Here is a 21708-nt window from a genome sequence, read left to right as displayed (position 1 = left end):
GAGGTTAATGGTCTGAGTTAGGGATTCTGAAAGCAAAGTATCACAAGCTTTTGCCATCTCCTTCTCATCCTTCCTATGCTCCTCAGGGCTCCAGCCCCAGAAGTTAGGCATCAGCCCACATTGCCAGTAAAGTGGTTAATACTTAAGCCAGGCCAAAGGATGGATATTGTCCCTGATTTTAAAGACCTGCAGGATTCCGTCTTACATCCTGCCTGCATGCCCCCATGTCCCTACATCCCCAACCAGACCATGCAGCTCTTAATGAGAAACCTCTGCGCAGGGGAACTCTATTTGTGTTTTAGCTGTCAGTTTTCACGAGGGAAAGAGACTTTCCCCGTTGTCCCTAGTGAAGTCACCCAAACCCTCTTACCTTTTTTCTAAATTCCATCTTTCCAGCGTCTTCATCATCTCTGGGACCATTCCCAAGAAGGCCTCTGGCTTCTCTAAATCTCTCCTAAAAGCCTTCCTTTTGTACCAAATGAAAGCAAGCTGACACATTCCTTGGACCCAGAAGTCTCTAGCTTTGCATGGCCTGCAATTTTTCAAGGATAAAAAAAAAAAAAAATTAAAGAAAAACATGTCTTTGAGGAATGAGTCAGCGGCACTAAAGTAACTCCCTGTGCAGGGGATTGTCTCCACAGGCTTGATACCTCGGCCCTTCTCTAGACATTTCCCATACTGGGGAAAGGTCTGAAACGTTAATGCCTTGGGACCCTGCCACAGTTTACAAAAAGCACCTTCGCCTTCAAAAGCTTCTGTGTTAAGCAGAGGTGATTAAAACCAGGTCCTTGCCAAGAGCGTTCTTTCACAGTTCTGAACAAGTAAGGAAAAGCAGAGATGATTATCTGGCCAGCCCAGCAGAGATTTGCTCCTCTCTGTAAAAATACACATGCTGACAAAACAACAGCTGTAGATTTACAATTTGTCCGTTTTGATCACCTTTCAGCACAGGAAAACCTGGCTTGTATACTCCATTAGAGGGGCTGCTGTGGGGATTGTCATGGGAGACAAGGCCAAGCCTGGGACCCGGACCAGAGATCAAGCTCGGTTATCACCTGGAACATCACCCTTGAGATTCATCTGGAATGCCCCAGCACCCCCGGGACAGAAAGGCCCTCTATTCTCTGTGTTCCTGGAACCCCGTGATTGACTCTTTGGCAACTTATTGTGAGGTGTGTGGTGATGTGTGCATCTGTCCACCTCTTCCAATAGCTCATGAGTTCCTTGTATTTCAGTGGGAGTCCATTAAACCTATCCTGAATTGTTAAGGGCTTCTCCCTGGAACACCAGGAGAGCCTCTCTTTCTTTTAAAGAGACATAAAATGGGAAGAATCGGTACCTTCATTTTCGTCCAGACAAAGCAGTGCTCATCCAGGCTACTGACAAGACAGTCTAAGGCAGACCTCAAAGATGTTGCGGGTTCATTTCCAGAAAACAACAATAAAGCAAATATCACAATAAAAAAAAAGCACAAGAATTTTTTGGTCCCTCAGTAACATAAAGTTACGTTTATACTGTACTGTAGTCTATTAAGTGTGCAATAGGATTATGTCTTTTAAAAAGTGTATGTACCTCAGTTAAAATATACTTTATTGCTAAAATAAACAATCATCTGAGCCCTTAGCAAGTCGTAATCTTCTTGCAATAGTAACATCAACGATCACTGGTCACAGATCACCAAAACAAGTATAATAATAATGAAAAAGTTTGAAATTTTGCGAGAATTACCAAAATGTGACAGAGACACGAAGTGAGCAAATGCTATTGGAAAAAATGGTGTCGATAGACTTGTTTGACGCAGGGTTGTCACAAAACTTCAATTTGTAAAAATCCTTAATATGTGTGAAGCACAGTAAAACGAGGTCTGCCTTTAATCGTAAGACAGATCCAAAGGCACTCCTCTTCATAGGCAGAGTTCAACTAAAAAAGTCCCAGTTCATGGATACAGAAGATGCACGAATGCCAGAGAAGTGAGAAGATGCTCTCGCCCAGCACGTTTGGCCATTCAGTAGCACCCACCCTCTTTCCCAGAGAGACCTTAGGAAAGGATGCTCTCCACCATATTAGAAATCCAAACCACGTAATTTAAAACAATGAGGTGCTATTTGCAATCTATAAAATTAACAAAGTTTTTAAAAATAATAACAATTTTCATAAGGCCAAGTTCTAATGGATACTCTCTTGTACTACTTTGTGTGTGTGTGACGGGAGGGGCTGAGGTGTATTGATATACATTTTCCAAAAATCAGAATATATTCAAGGATCTTAGTCAGAGGTATAAACAAAGATTTGTGTTTTACCATGTCCACTGAAGCTTTGTTTTAAAACAAGAAATTGAAGACAAACAGCTGTGCAATAAATGTGGTGATGTATTAGTATAAGCTAAGCTATGCAGAATTAACAAGGAAATGTTGAAATTTCAATGGCTGGACACAACAAAGGTTTATTTCTTACTCGAACTCTGATGTATGTTGAGCATCTCCAGGCAGCTTTCCCCCAAGCAGAGACCCTTGGATCCGGGCTGCTTCCATCTGCCATCTGCCATCTGCCATCCACTGTCACTGAGGAGGGGACAGAAAAGCCTGGAGAGTGTACTTTTAATGGCCGCATGGTGCTCCCTCATCCGAACATGCACTGTTTCGTTAAGCCATTTGTGGCAGAGTCATGTCATGGGTTCTCCACAACATTTCTTCTCCCTGAGCATTTGGGAAATGTGTGTTGCCAGATCTCCTCTGCAGTTTGATTGGACCAACAGGTTGAATTCTGGACAATGGGATGTGGGCAGAAGTGAGGATGCTACTTTGTGCCTGGGACAGCACTCCAGGCGTATCTGTCTTTGGCCAGTTGTACCTTGAATTTCACGTTTTTAAAATGAGTCTCCTCTTGCTCACCAAACTCTTGGAGTCATTTTTTGCTCCTCTGTTTCACACCCACAGAATCCCTCGGCATAGGCTCTCACATTTATTTCCAAAATACGTCCAGCATCTGACCACTTGTCATCCCCTCGACCCTGGTCCAGACACCACCACCTCTGCCTGGATCTCTGCAGTAGCCTCCCCTGCCCTTGGCCCCCTACACTCTAACTCCACACAGCGACCAGAGAGAACTCGTTAAAACGAAAAGCTGGTTATGTCACTCCTCATTCAAAAGCCTTCAATGGCTCCTCATTAGACGCAGAATGAGAATCAAAGTCATTACAGTTTCTTTTTTTTATTGAAGTATGGCATTGTACAATATTATATAAGTTACAGGTGTACAACATACTGATTCACAATTTTTAAAGGTTATATTCTATTTATAGTTATTATAAAATATTGGCTATGTTCCCTGTGCTGTACAATATATCCTCCTAGCTCATTACAGTTTCTGATAAGGTCTTCGTGGCAAGCCTGCCCCTGCCTCTCCACCCCGAGCCCCTGTCCCATTATCTCTCTTCCTCACTTCCTGCCGCTCTGCTTCTTGCCCACTTTGCACCACTCACAATGGTCTCCTCCTGACATCCCAGGAGTGCTCCCAGCGCGGGGAGGTGATGCTTGCTGCACGCCCTGCCAGGGACACTCTCTGCCCAGCCCTCCATAGGACTCCCTCCTCACTTCCTTCAGTGCTTTGTTTAAATGCCACCTTCACCATGAGGACTTCTCTGAGCCAACTGCTTAAAATTGCAGATCTTCCTCCATGTCTCCTTTCCCTGAATTAATTTTCTGCATAACACATATCACCCCTTGACATACTTTACATTTTCCTCATTTTTTCTTTAGACTATGTCTCCCCAAACGAGAATGAAGGCTTCATGAGGAAAGGAGTTTGGTCTGTGTTGTTCACTGCTGTATTTCCAAACCAAAGGAGATAGAAGGAAGGGGTAGGGGGAAGAAATAAGCACATTTTCCACACAGTGTGCTTAATCACTGGATGAGGACACGTAACATGGTTCAGAGGATAATGTTCTGGTTATGGACAAAACAAAGTATGAGACAGCTCAGAGGAGAAGAGTCAGGCAGAGGGAAAATGGCATTTTTCTTGATGTGAAACTTGCCTTGTTTACATCCCTCCATATGAGCATCCCACTCACGGTTCTGTGACCAGCCAGATAGCACCAAAAGGCCAGTGAGTTACTGGGTGTGGAGAAAAGCACTTGGGCTGGGGGCCAGGAGACCCTGGGTCAGTCATAGCCATGCTTTGGGTCTGAGATTTTCCTACTGTGAAATTAGAGGGCTGATACTGTAAAACATTAAGAGTCTAAAATTCTTCAGGAACTGAATTTTATATGTATAAGTGAGATATTTCTATTTGGAAGATGGACTTCACAGAGATTAAGCAGATTCACTGCATTAAAGCACATTTGGATAGCACTCTCTTGTGTATTAGCATACAACAGAAAGAGAAGATCACCACGTCAGACCAGCAGGACAGAACTTAAGAACCCTTTGTTGAGTCTGGGATACTTTTCTATATGATTTCTTAGTTAACCTTGGATTGCGGACAACAAATTCTTGAGGGGAACATCGGGGCACAGAAAGGGTAAGCAAGTGTTCAGAGTTAGAAGGGGTACACGCCCAGTTAATACTCAACTCTCTGCATACTGACCTAACTTGAGTGAATATTGGACTTGAGAGGCATAGCATTTTGGGAGGTCATGCTGCTTCAGAAAAGAACTTAAAAATGCCGCAAGTCTTTGCTTTTCTTCACCAACTGTGGCCTAAATACAAGGATCCTTCAGAAGACAACAAGAATGACAGACAAGGGCCAGGTGGAAACAATTAACCCAATGTCCTATCAGCCCAGGTGGCTCCAGGCCCAGACACTCCATCTCCATCCACCAAACTATTATGATGGATAAGGAAGGCCAGTCCCCAAAAGAGAGACATTTGAGATTCTTTGAGATTCTAGGTCATGCCCTCATGTCACCTTTTAAAAAGAACCAGCTTGAGGCCAGAGGGCCTTCTTTGAAATTATGTTCCCTGTCCAAAGTGGACTCTCCAGGCTCCTGTTGGGCTGTGACCAGTGGATTCATTTAATATGGAACAAAAACAGATGACGGTGGTGTGAGGTTTTAGTGCTGCCATTGCCTTAAATGATAGGAATTGTCATCATGCCCAGAGAAGACAGCTATACTGAGATATCCCTAGAGTCAACATGGGCCACCTCCTCTGCTTCCGGCCTCCGCAACTTAGCTTTCCAATGTCCGTTCAGAGAGGCATAAGAATGTGGGCCTGCTCCAAGGAACTGATTGAGAAGCCGCAGCTTCTGTGTTTCTAGATGAAAACTGCCCCAGGATCTCAAAATACTCAGAGGAGCAACAGAACTCTGTACTTGTTAGCTGTGGAACCCTTAAGATAAGAAGCCACTTCGAGTGCAGTGGAGATGCATGATAGAATATCCAAGTTAGAGAGACCAGGGCACCCGGAAGAGAAATAAAATTTTACCTGACTAGATCAACAAACTAAGAAAAGAAAAAAAATCACGACTAAGTACAAAAGTTGTAAACAAAATGGAAGAAATGAATAGCTCAGCATCTATATTTGAAATCAATGTGAATGAGCTGAATCCAAATGTAAAGACATTCAGATAGTATAAAATTAAAATTGAGCCATAAGCTATCTAGAAAAAACCTAAACATTAAAAACAAAGTAATTGAGGACTTCCAGTTCTACAATGACGGAGTAAATCTACTTATTCCTATTCCTCCTGCTGAGCACAGCTAAAAAGCTGGACATCAGGGCTTCCCTGGTGGCGCAGTGGTTGAGAGTCCACCTGCCGATGCGGGGGACACGGGTTCGTGCCCCGGTCCGGGAAGATCCCACATGCCGCGGAGCGGCTGGGCCCGTGAGCCATGGCCGCTGAGCCTGCGTGGCCGGAGCCTGTGCTCCTCAGCGGGAGAGGTCACAACAGTGAGAGGCCCGCATACCGCAAAAAAAAATTTAAAAAACGCTGGACATTATTAAACAAATCAAGAAAGCTGAAAAGCAAAGAGAAAAAGGCAGCCTGGCTAGGGACTTCAGAACCCAAACCATGATATGGTGGTGAGTTCCCTGGGTTTTCTTTTGGATTCACATATTCTAGACTGAGTGCTGGAGAAGACAGCGAGCTGGAAATACCAATAGGTAGAGAAACAAGGGTGCACCAAGAAAATTTTGTTTTATAGCCGAAGGGCCAGAATGGGGGTAGCATCACAAGACAGAAAAGTTTTTGACAGTAACCATTTTACTCCAGCCAAACACCAAAGAAAAAACTGCAGCCCCACCTTCCTCCCCACCAGCACAGGCAAATGCTTCCACTCTCATTGGGGTGTAATAAGGCTCCCCCCAAACCCCGCCAGCCTTCCTCAAGATGGTGGCAAAGTAAACTAAGTAGGGAGCCTGGAATTCCATCCTCGCTAAATAATAATGAGCTCCTTCCCACTCCCCAGAGTCAGCGGACACCACGTCAGAGCCTGGACTTTAATGGCCACCCGGCAGTAATGGGGCAACCTTCCCACTCACGGCTGGGACGGTGTCAGAGGATGCCTGCAAAAACACAAGATTTAATGAATATCCAGGGTCTCATAACATAATAGCTGAAGTGTCTAGGATTCAATTACATATACAGTTAAATATATATATACCTGTGTGTGTGTGTGTGTGTATGTATATATATATACATGCTTAAAAATATACGAGAAAGTTGGTTCTATAATATTAACGGTGATTATCTTAAATAGTGGGAATTCAGGTGATGCTCACTTCTTCATAGAAAACAGAACGAGATCACTTTCTCGTTGTTCCTGTGTCCTCTGGGCAGTCATTCCCGTGAAGTGATGCCTGCAGTTGTCCCACAGGCCCTTGGGAGGGCAGGGGGACGCTCTGGGGACAGGTGAACACACTTCTCTGTCACGGCCACTTGAACAACACTGAACTTGACACTGAGAATTGTCCCTGAGAAATGACGTGTTTTATTTTCCCTCATTGGGGGCCATGCCAGCGGCATTCATGCTGCACTTGCTAGATACCTCGAAGGCAGGCTGCGGCTGCAGCCAAGTCAGGCAAATGGCGGGCTGGGTGCCAGTCTCCCCAGGGGTATTCTTGGAACCTCTGGCTGAATCCTCAGAACATGGTGTCCCCTGTGGCCCAGACCAGGCAGGCAAGACTCCCCTCCCAACCGCTGTACCAGAACAGGCCAGGGGTTATGCAGAGGCAGAGAGAAAGAAGCCAGGGATGAGGTGGCTGAGATGGGTCCTTTTTAACATTAAAAGAAAATCCAATTGTTTTTCTGCAGGCCCTGAAGAAACGGGAAAAAACCCAGAGGACTTTACTGACACAATTAATACTTTACTTAAAAGTCGATAGTCAAGCCAATGTTTCTACATCAAACCAAGCTCGATGAAATGCAAATAGCCTACAAAGAATCTACTGATTCTGTTGAGAGACCATAGTCAACATAGTAAGCAGACTGGCTGCACAGCAGAAGTGGAACCACCCTGGAAGGGCAATGGGGACTTGGAATGTGCTGGCAGAGGACTGCGGGTCAGTTTCCTGGAGCCGTAAACCACCAGGGCAATCAGAATCAGCCAGCCCCTCAGTAATCAGGAACTGGACCATCACACAGGGCAAAAATAAGACAGCACCTTTAAGAGAATATCCACCTAAAAGCCTGCATCCTGTGTTAGTATGGTGGCGATTTTTCTTCAAGGGGTGTGTATGAGTGTTTGTGCGCATGCACTATTTGTGTATACATATAAATTTTGTGACTCATTTTTTTCACTTAATAGATTTTGATCATCCTGCCTTCTGCATAGATATAGTTTAACTCATCCTGCCTCAACTGCCAAGCGAATTAGGAGTTCGTTGCAGGGCTGAGTCATTGGGATGGAGTTTCCTGGTTTATGGTGTAGGCCAGAGTCAGCCAAGGTTCCCTGTGCCCCTGTCCACTGGGACTCAGAGCCTGCAGGCACTTCCTCCTCCTCCACACACAGGCTGAGCAAAAGGAAGCTCGGCAGGCCATTAGCAGGGTCCCCAAAGTCTTTCCCTCTGACCCTGCTTTCTGCGTGATCCCCAGCACTCCCAGCCCTGACGCTCTCAGTTGAGTGAATTACAGGCTCTCTGCAGAAGCCCATCCCTTCCCCCTCAGATATGAATCCTAAATATCTGGATATCACTGGCTCCAATGCCATCAGCCTCCTATCCTCCAAAACTTCCTTGATGTCTCAGGACCATTTATGGTATCATTTTCAGTCTTCCAACTGCTTTGCAGACATTTTTCAATTTCTCCATTTCCAAGATAAGCGCAGGGACCCAACTTACTAATGTGAAACTGGAAAATGTGCATTCTCAAAGCACCATGGGAAGACAGAAGAGCTTGTTCAAGGGCTCAGACTCATGGAAGAGCATGATGTAGCCAGAGAATCTTAAGAATGTGGGTAGTGGAAAGAGCAAAGGACAGTGAGAAGGTTCATTCAATAAGCATTTATAGAGCGCCAGGATTCTGCAAAGTGGCAGGGGACGAAGTGAAAGGGACAGCCAAGCGCCAGAAAGTATAGGACTTTGCGAGATCCACGTGACATTTCTTCTGTGGTGTGAGGGTCTTCTGGAGTTACCGTTGTCACATGATGGTCAATGTCCCTAACCAGACCCTGTAGCACCACTGGCAGCAGGTGTCATGCTGGTCCAGCTTCACAGAGCAGGAGGGGCAGCCACAGAGGCGAAGCCCTTGGCCAGAAGAAAGCTCAAATAGTGCAAAGTTCCACTAAAACCCAATTTTTTTAATTTTTAAATTTAAAAAAATTTTTTCTTCCAGTTTTATTGAGGTATGATTGACATACAGCACAGGATGGGTTTAAGGTGTACAGCAGAATGATTTGACTTACATACATCATGAAATGATCACGATACATTTAGTGAACATCTATCACCTCCTATAGATACAAAAGAAAAGAAAAAGAAAAATATATATTTTCCTTGTGATGAGAACTCTTATGATTTGCTCCCTTAACAGCTCTCATATATAACATACAGCAGTATTAATTATATTAATCATGTTGTATATTATATCCCTAGTATTTATTTATCTTATAACTAGAAGTTTGTACCTTTTGGCCACCTTTGTCGTTATACAAAGATATTACGTTATTATTGATTGTAATCCCCACATTGTACATTTCATCCCTGGGACTCATCAGTAAAACTCAATTTTTAAATAAAGTTATGGGATCAGAAATCCAAACAGTGAGCACTTAAGAGCAAGGACATATAAAACAAGAAAGTGCTGCACTCGGCACTTTCTTGGATGGGTGAGAATTATGGCCATTGTGCTTTTAGTGCCTGGGAAGGGTTATAAAGAGCCGCGGGAAGGGGATTTTCCCATATGCTCTTTCAAACACACACACACACACATTTTAACACTCTTCATTTTTCAGATGTTCCAAAATTTTAAACAAAGGAGTTACTTGGATGGAGATGTGGAGTGTGCCAGTTTTCACCAGCAACCAAAAGAACCAAAAGTATGAACATGCAAGGCAGCTTCAGGACACAAACCAGGAGTCTGACCCTTGGTGGAAAGAGTGGGTCCCCCTCAGAGCCAGGCACTGGGAGGACAGGCATGTGAAGAAGGGTTCCCACATAGGAGCCTGGGTTCCCACATAGGAACCTTGCTTCACTAATTGGACAGAACACCTGGATATGGGATTGTGAATATCCACCTTTCCTGGTGCTCCCAGACAGATCCTTCCATGTACGAGTCCAGTGCCCAGCTGTGGGGAGAGGAAGCTCTGGAAAGTCAGGAGAGCATTCTTGTTTCCCATTTAGGCTGGTCTTTGGGACGTAAGGGGTAGGAGTCAGACCTGGAGGGACATGTCCTACTTTACAGTCAGTTTTAGAAGGAGCCTTCTCCAAAGGAGGGTGAGGATGGCCAGGGTTAGAGACCAAGGTCCCTGGAAGGGAAGACAAAAGGTAAATCTGGAGGCAGGTCTTGGTGGTTGCTGTGATAAGTCCCCTTGCTTCATCTTCAAACCATTCTTATTGTCACTAGCCTTCCCCGGTTGACCATTTGACAAGCTTCCATGTGACTGTGGCCTGGCCTGAGTCCTACTGATTCACAGAGATCCCCAACTGGAGAAAATGCACAGGAGTAGGAGACCTAGTCAGAGGGAAGACCAGGTCAGGGATTCGCTTTTATTTTAGTCTAAACCACAGACAAGGAAAATCAGAACTTTCTCTTATTCAGGGTCCCCCATCCACAGTCTCTTCTTTTCCAGTAAAAAAAAAGCTGAGCTGGGAGATATTTCAGGATTCCACAGTCATGTCTTTCACCAACACACAATTCATTCTTGTCTTGGAAATGATCAAAGGAAACCTGCTTATAAACAACACTGCCATATGACCAGAACCAGGAGAAAGATTGGGGAAGAGATGTTCTCATGCCCAGGGGCTGCTTCGCCATGCTTGGAGGGCATTTGCAGAAGAATGAACAGTAGAAATATGTATTTGTCATTCATTCATCTATTTATTCTTCAATCAACAGCTATTTTCTGAGCATGTTGGGCACTGAGGGCAAGGGGGAAAGACAATTAATTCATTTAACAAATATATATTGAGTACCTATTGCACATAATAATTGCGTAAATATTGTGTGTCATCACTTGGACTCCAATCACACAAGGGAACTGTCTATGTTCCAGGGAGTAAAAGTGCACCTGTATTTGTTAGGTTATGTCTATACCCCAACTTTGGTGGACCTCATGCAGGTTTAGCTAACAATCATTCCTCTAAGGTTGATAAGGTTATGATGCTATGGAATAAAAAAGCAACTGCTGTGTTGTAATGGCTAGGACAGATTTGACAAGACAGGAACTTCCTGACAGGGAGCAAATGATGCGTTACCTGCAGCAAATGGAGAAAATGCTGTAATCTGTTCAATTACCAAAGCACAGCTCCACTTATGATGTAATTTGGAATTCTAGGTCTACTGAGTTTTATGCTCTTTATGGATTTATGCCTGCCAAAGAGATGATTTTCAGCTTGAAATGTGATCAGCGTTTGACTTTGGAACTGGCATTCTAATGTAGCTGACTTAGTCCTCATGACCATATATTAATGCTAGCTAGATTTAGAAATATGAGGGACAAATGCAATCACGGGATATTTTTAAGTGCAACCCTATTTCTAAACCGGTAACCTCTGATCCTACATACTTTGCTTGGTGCCCAGGTGGGGAGCACATTTTTACTGCCATGCATGCTCCCAGCTTGTGTGTTAATAATGGGTACAAGTTTGGTATTATGCCAGCCCTGTCCTGGCAACCATTTTTGTATGGACTGTTTCCAGCGAGAACAATAGCTCACCAAGCAGTTTTAAGGGAAGTACCCAATTAGGAACATAAATTCACAATGGTTGATAGATCCTCAGCTTTCAGGAAAAAAACTAATCACCAGTTCCAAGCTGCCTGAGAAGAAACCACTCCAGAATAAGAAATCACAACCAGGAAATGATAAGCCATTATCAAAAGCAGTCCTTGAAAATCAAAGGAAATATGAGACTAAGAAGGCTGCAAAGCAGGAAATGACAAGAACCAAGATATGGCACCTACCCCTGCCCCACAGAGCACACCAAGGAACACTGTATCTCGGTTAACATCTGGAGACCGTGAGACAGATGAAAAATTCAGGATCCTAAAGAAGCCCCGAAAGCAAATGAACCTTGAAAGAGCAAGCAGCAACTGAAACATGGCTAGAAAAACAATGACTTGGAGAAAATTTAAAAAGATACCACCCTTCTCCAGGTAGATTTGGAAATGGTTATGTTAAAGATTCAGAGAAGGCAAGTTTTAGCATAAATCAGTGGAAACACATCCTGTGTATTAAACCCTGTAGAGCACTCTGAAGGTCGCCTGGCCACCATATACCCATACTTACTGCTCATCTATAATGCACCCATTTATCTAAGATTTGGCATATATGTGAAATTAGTTAATAATGTCCACTAAACGGACTTTTCCTACCTCTCAATACATGTTATAGAAAAGAGACGTGTCATATTCTAGATTCCACATATAAGTGATATCATATGGTATTTGTCTTTCTCTTTCTGACTTATTTCACTTAGTATGATCATCTCTAGGTTCATACATGTTGCTGCAAATGGCACTATTTCATTCTTTTTTACGGCTGGGTAATATTCCATTGTGTATATATATATATATATATGGCATATGTATATATACACACACACACACACACACACACACACACACACATTCATCTGTCAATGGACATTTAGGTCTTCTCCATGTCTTGACTATTGTAAATGGCGCTGCTATGATCACTGGGGTGCAAGTATCTATTCAAGTTACTGTTTTGTCTGGATATATGCCCAGGAGTGGGACTGCTGTGCTCATATAGCAACTGTACTTTCAATTTTTTGAGGAACCTCCATATGGCTTTCCATAGTAGCTGCACCATTTTACATTCCCACCAACAGCGTTGGAAGGTTCCCTTTTCTCCATACCCTCTCTAGCATTTGTTATCTGTAGACGTTTTAATCATGGCCATTCTGACCCAGCACAGGGAAATATATTCAACATCCTGTGATAAACCACAATGAAAAAGAATGTATATATATGTATAACTGAATCACTCTGCTGTACAACAGAAATTAACACATTATAAATCAACTATACTTGAATAAAATAAATTTTAAACAAGAATTATAAAATATAAAAAAAATTAAATTAAATAAGCCTTTGAGAAAATGCAAAAAAAGAAAAGAGACGTGAATTTCTTAGCTAAGCTCAAGACATTGAAAGTCAAGTATCATTGTTATTCAGTATGATTTACCATCTAAGGATAAAGGCATCTTAAATTTAAATAAATGTAACCCATTAGATTGGTTAAAAGTAGTGCAAAACAAGCAAGGTGAACTAAAGTTTGTTTCTCTAACTTTAGAATGAATATTAGTTTTCTCCTGAACTTGTTGATCAGCATAAACTCAATAGAGTAGTTTTGAAGAAAACTGAAGTGCTTTATAGTGCACTTTCTTCAAGAATCTTTAAAGTTTTCATTTTTAAACCAAGACTCAGGCTTTGCTCTATCCAGTGAGGAACCTGAATATATGTGTACGTGTCACTCCTTCTCACAAAAAGGAATTGAGGCAATCTTTTTGGTGGCCTGGAATGGTCAGAGATGGCGCTGGACACAAAATTCTGGTGTGCGGGAACCCCCCCCCATTTATTTGTGCATATGTACTTTGTGCCTCCCATGAGCTAAGCTTTGTCTAAACATAGTCGAGATATAATAAAAAGTTCCGTGTGGAGACTGTCAGGAAAGACATTAATAATATATGTTAAAGTTTCTAGCAGGTAAAAGAACTTAAAAGAACTAAGAAACAAACACAAAAAAATGAGAACATGGAGAAAATAATACAATGTGACAAGAAAGGGACCTCCAGAGAAACTGCTTTGAGAAACCAGAGGGAGGGCTCCCCTCAGCTCCTGACTGGGAATGACACTTGCGGAGGAAGCCAAGGAAGTCACGTTTCCTCCGGCTCCAAATTCATGGTGGTCTGGACACCGAGATGCTCTGCAGAAGCAGGGCTCCGTGAAGCACCCAGCAGAGGCAGGTGTTGGCTGAAATTTCTGGAGAGGGTACTGTCTACCCTTAGAGTGGTAGGTCTTCCCTGGTTTTCCTCCATTTTCCGTTTTTATATTGAATGCAAATTTGAGTTGTTTGCACTGTTGCAGGACACAGGATTCATTTTTTGAACTTTATGTAGCTGATCCTACCACTCATGCTGTAACTCATTTGGAGAACTATGCTCCTTCCCTGTGTGGGTGACATGATGCTGTCCTCAAACTTTATAACGTGGAAAGCAAGCTGTGGTGGGGGAGTGTGTTCCTGCTGTCGTGCTCTTTATTGCTGCATTGATGATGACCAGGCAAACAGGATGCTGATGCCACAGGACACCTTCTGACTGAGGTCACTGGGAAGTAAATGGTTACTTAGAGCAACAGCTGCTTGGAGAGGTGGGAATCTCTCCCGAAGGGAAAAGGCGATTCTCCTGGATGAAATAAAGGCTCTCAAGGCAAAATTTCTTGCCATTTTGCCCAAGGAGGGATAATAGAAATAAAGGGCTTAATTTCCTTCCTGTATATCTTAGTAAAAGCCACCCAAGCCAGCAATGGCACTGGTTTCCCAGCACAGAACCTCTGATGAGGTGAGCCAGACACCACATGAAAAGCAAAGGGCAGCATCTACTGAAGGGAAACAGACCTCCCCTCCCGTCCTAGAGAAAGTGTTAGAATTCCTCCTTGCACTTCTGTAGCCCTATGACCCACATCCTTTCCTTAATTCTTTGGCAGGAGAAACTGCAGGAAAAGCCTTCACTTCCCTCAGCTCCTGGAAAACCGTTTGGAGTCTGGTTCCCGTCATCCCTGCAGCAGGGTCCTTTCCCTGGGAGAACCTGATTAAGTAGCGTGACCGAGAGATTTATTCTCAGGCTTGAAACCAGAGATAAAGGAAGGGCCTGGGAATGCAAAGGAGAAATAAGAATCATGTTGAACTTCACAGGTTCCATTTGTGGTTTGGGAGGGGGATAGGGGGAGGGAAAAAGAGAAAAGAAAGATGTTTCTGCCTTTGCTTCTGCTCTACTCCAGCTAGGAAAGCACACAGTGGTCCATCCTGTCCGACTCCTCACGTTGCCCGGTTGGTGGAGATGTGGTAGCACGTTTGTCATTCATACTGTCTCAGAATCAACATCATGCGATCCCAGGCCTCAGGGAATCTACTCTCTATCCATTCTACAATCAGAAGCTGTCATTTTGGTCACATACAGTTTATTGAGCCCTTTCACATTTGTTCACTCAAATCAGTTAACTGAGAGAAAACGTGGGCAAAGCACTGTGAGAGACTCTGGGCTCTAATAGTGAATAAGACAGGAATGGCTGTGTCCTCAGGGAGCTCCTAGCCTAGTGGGGAGACAGGCATGAAAAACGTTCATAAGTCAATGATAGTGAAGTAACTGTATGTTGTGATAACCGTTGTGAAGAAAACAAATAGAAGCTAAGATACAATATATGTTAAATATTGTATAAATGCAAATGGGTGCAATTCCTAAATTAAAAGGCAGAAGGGGAAATAGGAGCGAGGGCGTTAAGCCCTGGATACAGTGTCATGTTTGGAGGGGATGAAAATGTTTTGGAACTGGCCGTCTGTGCTTGGAAGAACTTATATATTGAATAGTTTAGCGTAGGTTAGTGGAATGGGCCACCAACAATATTAGTGACCTTCAAATGCCAGGACGTGTAGTCCTTTCCTCTGAGTGGTTCAGTTGTTCCAGGAAAAGACCCTACAATCTCCCATGTTAGAGATGGAAGACTAAGGATGTCTCTAAATCAGTTAGCAACTAACTTAATTTTCCTTTTTCTTACCCAATTTTGTTATTTGCCTGTCTCCAAATACAGAGTCTCTTTGTTCCAGTTTCTTTAGCAAAAGAGATCTCAGGTGTACTCTTTGGGTGACAGAGGTGGCTATATAAATTGTGGCACCAAATGCAAAATGAAAATGTGAGTCCCCTTGTTTAAAAAGGTGGAAAAAATGTTGTTAAAAGTTCTTAAGGGCTTCCCTGGTGGCGCAGTGGTTGGGAGTCCGCCTGCCGATGCGGGGGACACGGGTTCGTGCCCCGGTCCGGGAGGATCCCGCGTGCCGCAGAGAGGCTGGGCCCGTGAGCCGTGGCCGCTGGGCCTGCGCGTCCGGAGCCTGTGCCCCGCAGCGGGAGAGGCCGCAGCAGTGGGAGGCCCGCGTACTGGAAAAAAAAAAAAAAAAAAGTTCTTAAATATAAAGCTTTTCCCTTGTTCCATGATCTGAACTGTTCTAAAATCATTTAGAATTATGGATTCAAGTTTTTATTAGTTGTCATTAATTATTTTAAAAATTAATACTTATTTAGAATTAATAATTAACTATTTCTTTGGCTGACCACTACTCCCTATATTCCAAGTCTTCTTCAATTTAACATGACAACAGTTTTGAAGATATTGCTCTATTGCTTTCAGAAATCCTCTCTTGCTTTTGAGAAATACAATTCCAATCTGATTCTTTTTCCTTTATAGAGAAATTACAATCTCTATTGTTTTGCTTTATCAGACTTTAGGACACTCTTTTTCTGAAACATCATCACAATGTGTACATGTGGCTTGTCTGTTACATTCGTCCTACCTAACACCCAGTGTTCTGTTTGGATTTGAGGACTTATATCTTCATTTCTGAAAATCTTGTCTTCTGTTATTTATTCCTCCCTTCAGTTCTGTTTTGTTATTTTTTCCCCCTTGCCAATTCAATTAGGCAGAATTTGGAACAATATGATAAGCCCTCTCTGTCTCACTATGCTTCTTTAATACTTTCCATTTTCTTATCTTTGGGGCTATATTTTGGAAGAATTCTTTGTTGACATCCTCCAGCTTACAAATTCAATTTTCAGCTACATTAATTCTGCTCTTTAACCCACTTTTTTTATTTCATTGACCTTTTTTTCTTTTCTCCAGATGTCTAAGAGTTTTGAATTAATTTATTTAGAAAATGCTCTCAATCATTTTTGCATTATTATATCATTTGATAACATTAATTATACTTATTCTAAATTATACTTATTCTTGTTTTTTTTGTTTTGTTTTGTTTGCTCGATAAAGACAAAAATTAACATCTTTATAACTCTGACATGAAAAATAATATATTCTTGTTCTGATGCTTTAAACTTTGCTTCCTGAGGCAATATCTTTTTCATGTAATTTGTAATTTCACTGTAGTTTCAAAGTAATTTGACATGTCCTTCTGATGAAGTTGATTTTCCTCCAGTGTTTGGAGGTTCTTGGTTGTGTGAACATCTTTGCATTTGTTTCCTTGACTGTGGAATAGATGGACATATATAACTTCTGAGTTAGGTTTTCCAGATAGATAGGTATAGATATATAGAGAGAGATATATAGATGTAGATATGATATAGATAGATAGATATTGAATGAATGTCATCAGTCTTCCCAGGAAGGCAGTCTATTCTGGTATTTAAATATTCAATATTTCATGTGTTTGGGGTAGTGGACTAGCCAGCAATGCCAATTACTAACTCTCTGACTTTGAGTAAATGATGTGTCTTCTCTGCTACTCAACTTTCTAATCAGAAAAATGGGTACAGCATAAGAATTAGGTGAGGATTAAGTGTAACCTTGCAAATCTGTACACTAGTGCCTGGCATATAGTAAACAGTAACACAAATGCTAACTGCTGTTTTAATTGGTTCAAATCAGAACCCAGGAGTGGAGAAACTGACACCCAAAAAAATGAGTCACTTATGGTAGAACTGGTAATGTGCTGATGGATGAAATATTTTGGTGAACAGGAAATGCCCCAGTGCCTTGCTCACTGTCCCCTCATTGAAACCTGCCACTCTACCTATGTCTCTTATCCTGAAATGTCAGGTGGGAGTAGCCCTGAGGAACACCATGCAGCCCCAGGTCCGGCAGGAGGAGAATCTATAATCGCTGGGTGTTGCAGCTTTCTGCTGAGAACGGGAACCCACAGCGTCCCTTGGGGTTTCCGTCCTCCAGGCTCATCTGTATTTTTATTTTGATTTCCACTGGTAGATTTGAGGACAGCTGAGCATCTTCTTTCCTCCCAAGAACTAAGCAAGGCAAACTGTAGCCAAAATCAGCAGCTGTTGGTTTGCTTAATAGGGAAAATATCTCCCAGAGCTACCAAGGATACATGATAGAAGGGGACTAAAGAAGCTTGAGGTTCTTTTCCTGAGACATAAAGCAAATTTTAGTACAAAAAAATCACAATGCTCACTTCTACATGGGGATCTCTATGTGTTTTTCCAGAGGCACTGTCCAACCATTTGCAGTGGGCTTTCCTGGTCCCTAAATACATTCTCAGTTGTTTCTGCTTGTCTGTTCTTTCTGCATGGCCCCAAAGCTCCTTGGAGCTGAATTCCCAGGATATCCTGCTTTCAGGAGAAGCCCTGCACCCAGCCAGGAGTTCATCCCTTTCTAGACTAGCCATCAATCTTGCCCCCCATGTCTAAAATCAAACTGTGAGCACAGACTTGGCGCCAATTTGTGGGCATTGGGTTTGCCCAAGTGTGGAGAAGGAGACACAGTGCTGAGAAGATGGGCTGGTGACCTTGGATGTTAATTAATGCTACCCGATAGCAGCCAGCTCCTCAGTTACAGTCCTGGCAAATAAGAAAACAAACTGGGGCAGGGTAAGCCATCCCCCACCTGCCGGCCTTACATTCCAGTCCTGTTCTCTCCCCCGTGTTTAGGGCCCCACCCTAGAGTATTTAGTTAAGCCAAATCGCCACCCCAGCCAGCACCGCCCGGCTGCCTGGACATCCCCCTCCAGCTGAGCTGTCAAGAGGCAGGCTGACTGCGGGGCGGGAGCAGACTTCCAGCTCTCTGAGTGCTGGAAGGAGCGAAGGAGTCCAGCTGAGACCTCTTCTTCTTAAGTGCTTCCAGCCCAGTCTGTCTGGACAGAGCAGATCTGCAAACAGGAGTGAATACAGGTCAGAAGGGAAGGGACAGTCTCTGGAGCTGGGGCCAAGGCTGGATCATTGCCCTTCTAGACCAGCTTTTACCCGAGACTAGCCTGGCAGCAAATCAAGAACAAGATCCTGAATTGGGACTCTGGACGGAGCATCAGAGCTGAGCCACACACCAGGTCAGGCCAGCCTGACATATCGCTGCTCTGGCTGGATTCTGCTCTCCAGAGGCCAGCTTGTTCCCAGCCCACTATTGTGAGATTGTCCTTCCTGCTCTACCCTCAACCCCATTCCCAGAATTAGGTCTTATGCAGGTCTCTCTCCTCTTAGGGAAGGGCTTTTCCTGACGATGGTCTGGGCTTTGCGAGGTGCCAGTGACTACTTCAGGATGGCAACTATCAATCAATATAATCAATATAATATCAATACAAAATTATATTAAGATATAAGTTTACAGGGTTTCCCTGGTGGCGCAGTGGTTGAGAGTCTGCCTGCCGATGCAGGGGACACGGGTTCGTGCCCCGGTCCGGGAAGATCCCACATGCCACGGAGCGGTTGGGCCCGGGAGCCATGGCCGTCGAGCCTGCGCGTCCGGAGCCTGTGCTCCGCAACGGGAGAGGCCACAACAGTGAGAGGTCCACATACTGCAAAAAAAAAAAAAGATATAAGTTTACAAATGTAAGCAAAGAAAAAGTATAGATTAATTGGAAAGAATGAGATCCAACCTCTGGATTCCCTTGGAACTTGATATTCTTAGTAAGTTTTACATCAGTTTCCCTTTATTTCTGCTTTTCTCTTTCCTATAACAAATAGAATCTGTATGTTTCGGGCATGGGAAAGGATTCTTATCCCTGAGTGTCCACGTTAAAAGGCCGTAAGTATTTACAATGCTGTGGTGTGAGTGTCAGCCCCCAAAGCCCTGCTCAGTGACGCCAAACTAGTTTGCCAGTTTCCTGATGAATCTCTCATTAGTATAGGCGGACAAGGGCCAACTCAAACCCAGTGGCCCAAGCACCCTTTAACTGGATGGGGGCAAGGCAAACGATTCCACTGGACTTAGGTAAACCCTGGTGCTGCTTCCTATGGCACCAGCCGAACTTTTAACTTTCTGAGAAAGACAGCACCTGAGATGTTCATGGGAATGGGCTTCACAGACAGGGAAAAACACCAGGAAGGAGAAAGCCCCACACAGCATGTCTATAGCCCAGCCCCCGACTCAGAGCTCCAGCCCTTGCCTTTCATCCTCAGGCCAACTCAATGTGGGTCACCCTCACCCTTGTCTTCAGGGCACGAATGGGACTGTCTGAGTCGGGATTGGACTTCCTTTCAGATGTTAGGAGTGCAGGAGCGGCTGCAGGTGAAACTCCAGGCCTGGTTCATCAGCTTGAGAATGAAAGCTGAACAAACATCCCCTGCCGGCCACGGCGAGGCCCAACACCCTCCATGAGCACAGCATGGCTTTGCTGCCCTCCTTCCGTGTCTCAGAGCCATCGGTGAGGCGCCATAGCGTCTCACTCCTAAATTGTAGAATTATTCATGCTCAGAGGTGAGAGACTCAGTGTGTACCCACCAAGCTCCTGGAAAAAGGGAGCCAGCCTTGGCTCAGGCAGCCAGGGTGACATGGTGACTGCTTTCCCACATGGCTGCCCCTGGGGTTGCTAAAAGAGGATGAAGTGAAATCTGTCCCCTGTAACTTCTACCTACAGATCAAAGTTCTACCCTATGGTGACTACACAGAACCAGTTTGTTTTCTCTACCACACTGTAGTTCTTTAAACATCTGGAGACAGTCATCGTTTTTCTCTCAAGTCTTCTCTTTTTTTCAGATTAGACAGTGCTCTTGGATTACACAGTTTTTTCACACATCTCTATACAACATGGTTTCTGATTCTTCAAGATGTTAGGCATATCCTAATATTTATTTTCAACATTCTTTCTGTAATGCAATGGACAGTTAAAATACGAAGTTCCAGACTAAGTAGCCAGCACAGAGGACAGCAGAACTCTCTCTTTCTCTGATCCACACTCCATTTCTCCACTAACGCAGTCCAGATTTGCCTTCTTAGCAACGTGATATTGGCTCCCAATGAAGCTGTAAGACACCCAAACTCCAAAACGTTCACTACCTGCTATTTACCCAACTAACTTCTGAATAAAAAATATTTTATGTTATCACTGTTCATTTTGTCTCTACAATTAACACAAATTTAACTCCTAGTCATGGGTCTCCTGAAGGCATTGGAAGACCCTCCTAAAGAAAAGTGTCATGGTGGGTCCAAGCATGTTGCCTAAGATGGGAGAATATAACAGAAGGCAAAGCATCAACACAGCCCAGCTCACCAGATAAGGCCTCACTTATTCCTAGTAAAACGGAGCAGAGAAGACCCCAAAGCATTGAAATGTGGAAATACGGCAACAGGAAGCCAGTCGGCTCCAGAGAGGATGGAAAGGGATGTGAGGGACTCTGGAGGTAAGGGGCAGCCCCGGATGCCTGGGCACTTGGAAGCCAAAATGGGAGCCAGTGTGTCTCTGGCCCTGGAGGAGGGGCCTGGGTGACACAGGCCTCCTTCCCCACCTCCATTCACAGTAGCTAAGACAAAGGCATCACTCTGGCTTAGCTACTTCTAGAAGAAAGATTGGTAAGGAGATTGAATGTACACCTCACAAAGGACCCGATTTACTAGTCCTAAAAGAAATGTCGAACCTTTTTCATCTTGATAATATCCAGACTCCCAGAGGGACATCCATTCATTTCAGTGAAAGACAATAACATCTTCTCTGCTCTGGAACTACAAGCCACAGTCTGCAGGAAGCAACTCCACTTAGGAAAGCGTCACCAAGAAAACACTCCCTGCAAAGACAAAGGACGCATTAAACTGATCCCTTACAAACACATCTCAACTGCACCGAACTGTCAAAAAGAAAGGCAATGTGTTGGATTTTCTTTCATCACATAAAGGAAGTCCTTAAAGTGGAGCACTGGGATTTTACTAGCCAATGCATCAGCAGCAAGGAACGCAAGGTAACCTCGACCTCCTGCAGGATTCCACAGATTTCAAAGTACCTGTGCAGATGAATGGGGTCAGCTGTGACCGAGCGGTTCTATAGTTAAACCATCCATGGATTAGATTGTTGCTAGTCTAAGGTTCATTGTAGGCAACTTCATCGTGGTAATAACAATTGGGAGGTCTTGTGTACCACAAGGCCCGCGGTCC

General features: G+C 43.8%; 1 pseudogene; it reads left to right on the top strand.

The window, feature by feature from the left end:
- Positions 1-10639: 10639 nt before the first annotated feature.
- LOC114883384 lies at positions 10640-11616 on the top strand (annotated as a pseudogene).
- Positions 11617-21708: the final 10092 nt, after the last annotated feature.

Source organism: Monodon monoceros, unplaced genomic scaffold (genome assembly GCF_005190385.1).
Source record: "Monodon monoceros isolate NGI ecotype Baffin Bay Population unplaced genomic scaffold, NGI_Narwhal_1 Super_Scaffold_4, whole genome shotgun sequence".
In the NCBI taxonomy this organism is placed as follows: domain Eukaryota; kingdom Metazoa; phylum Chordata; class Mammalia; order Artiodactyla; family Monodontidae; genus Monodon; species Monodon monoceros.
This window is presented reverse-complemented; position numbering and strand designations above follow the sequence as displayed.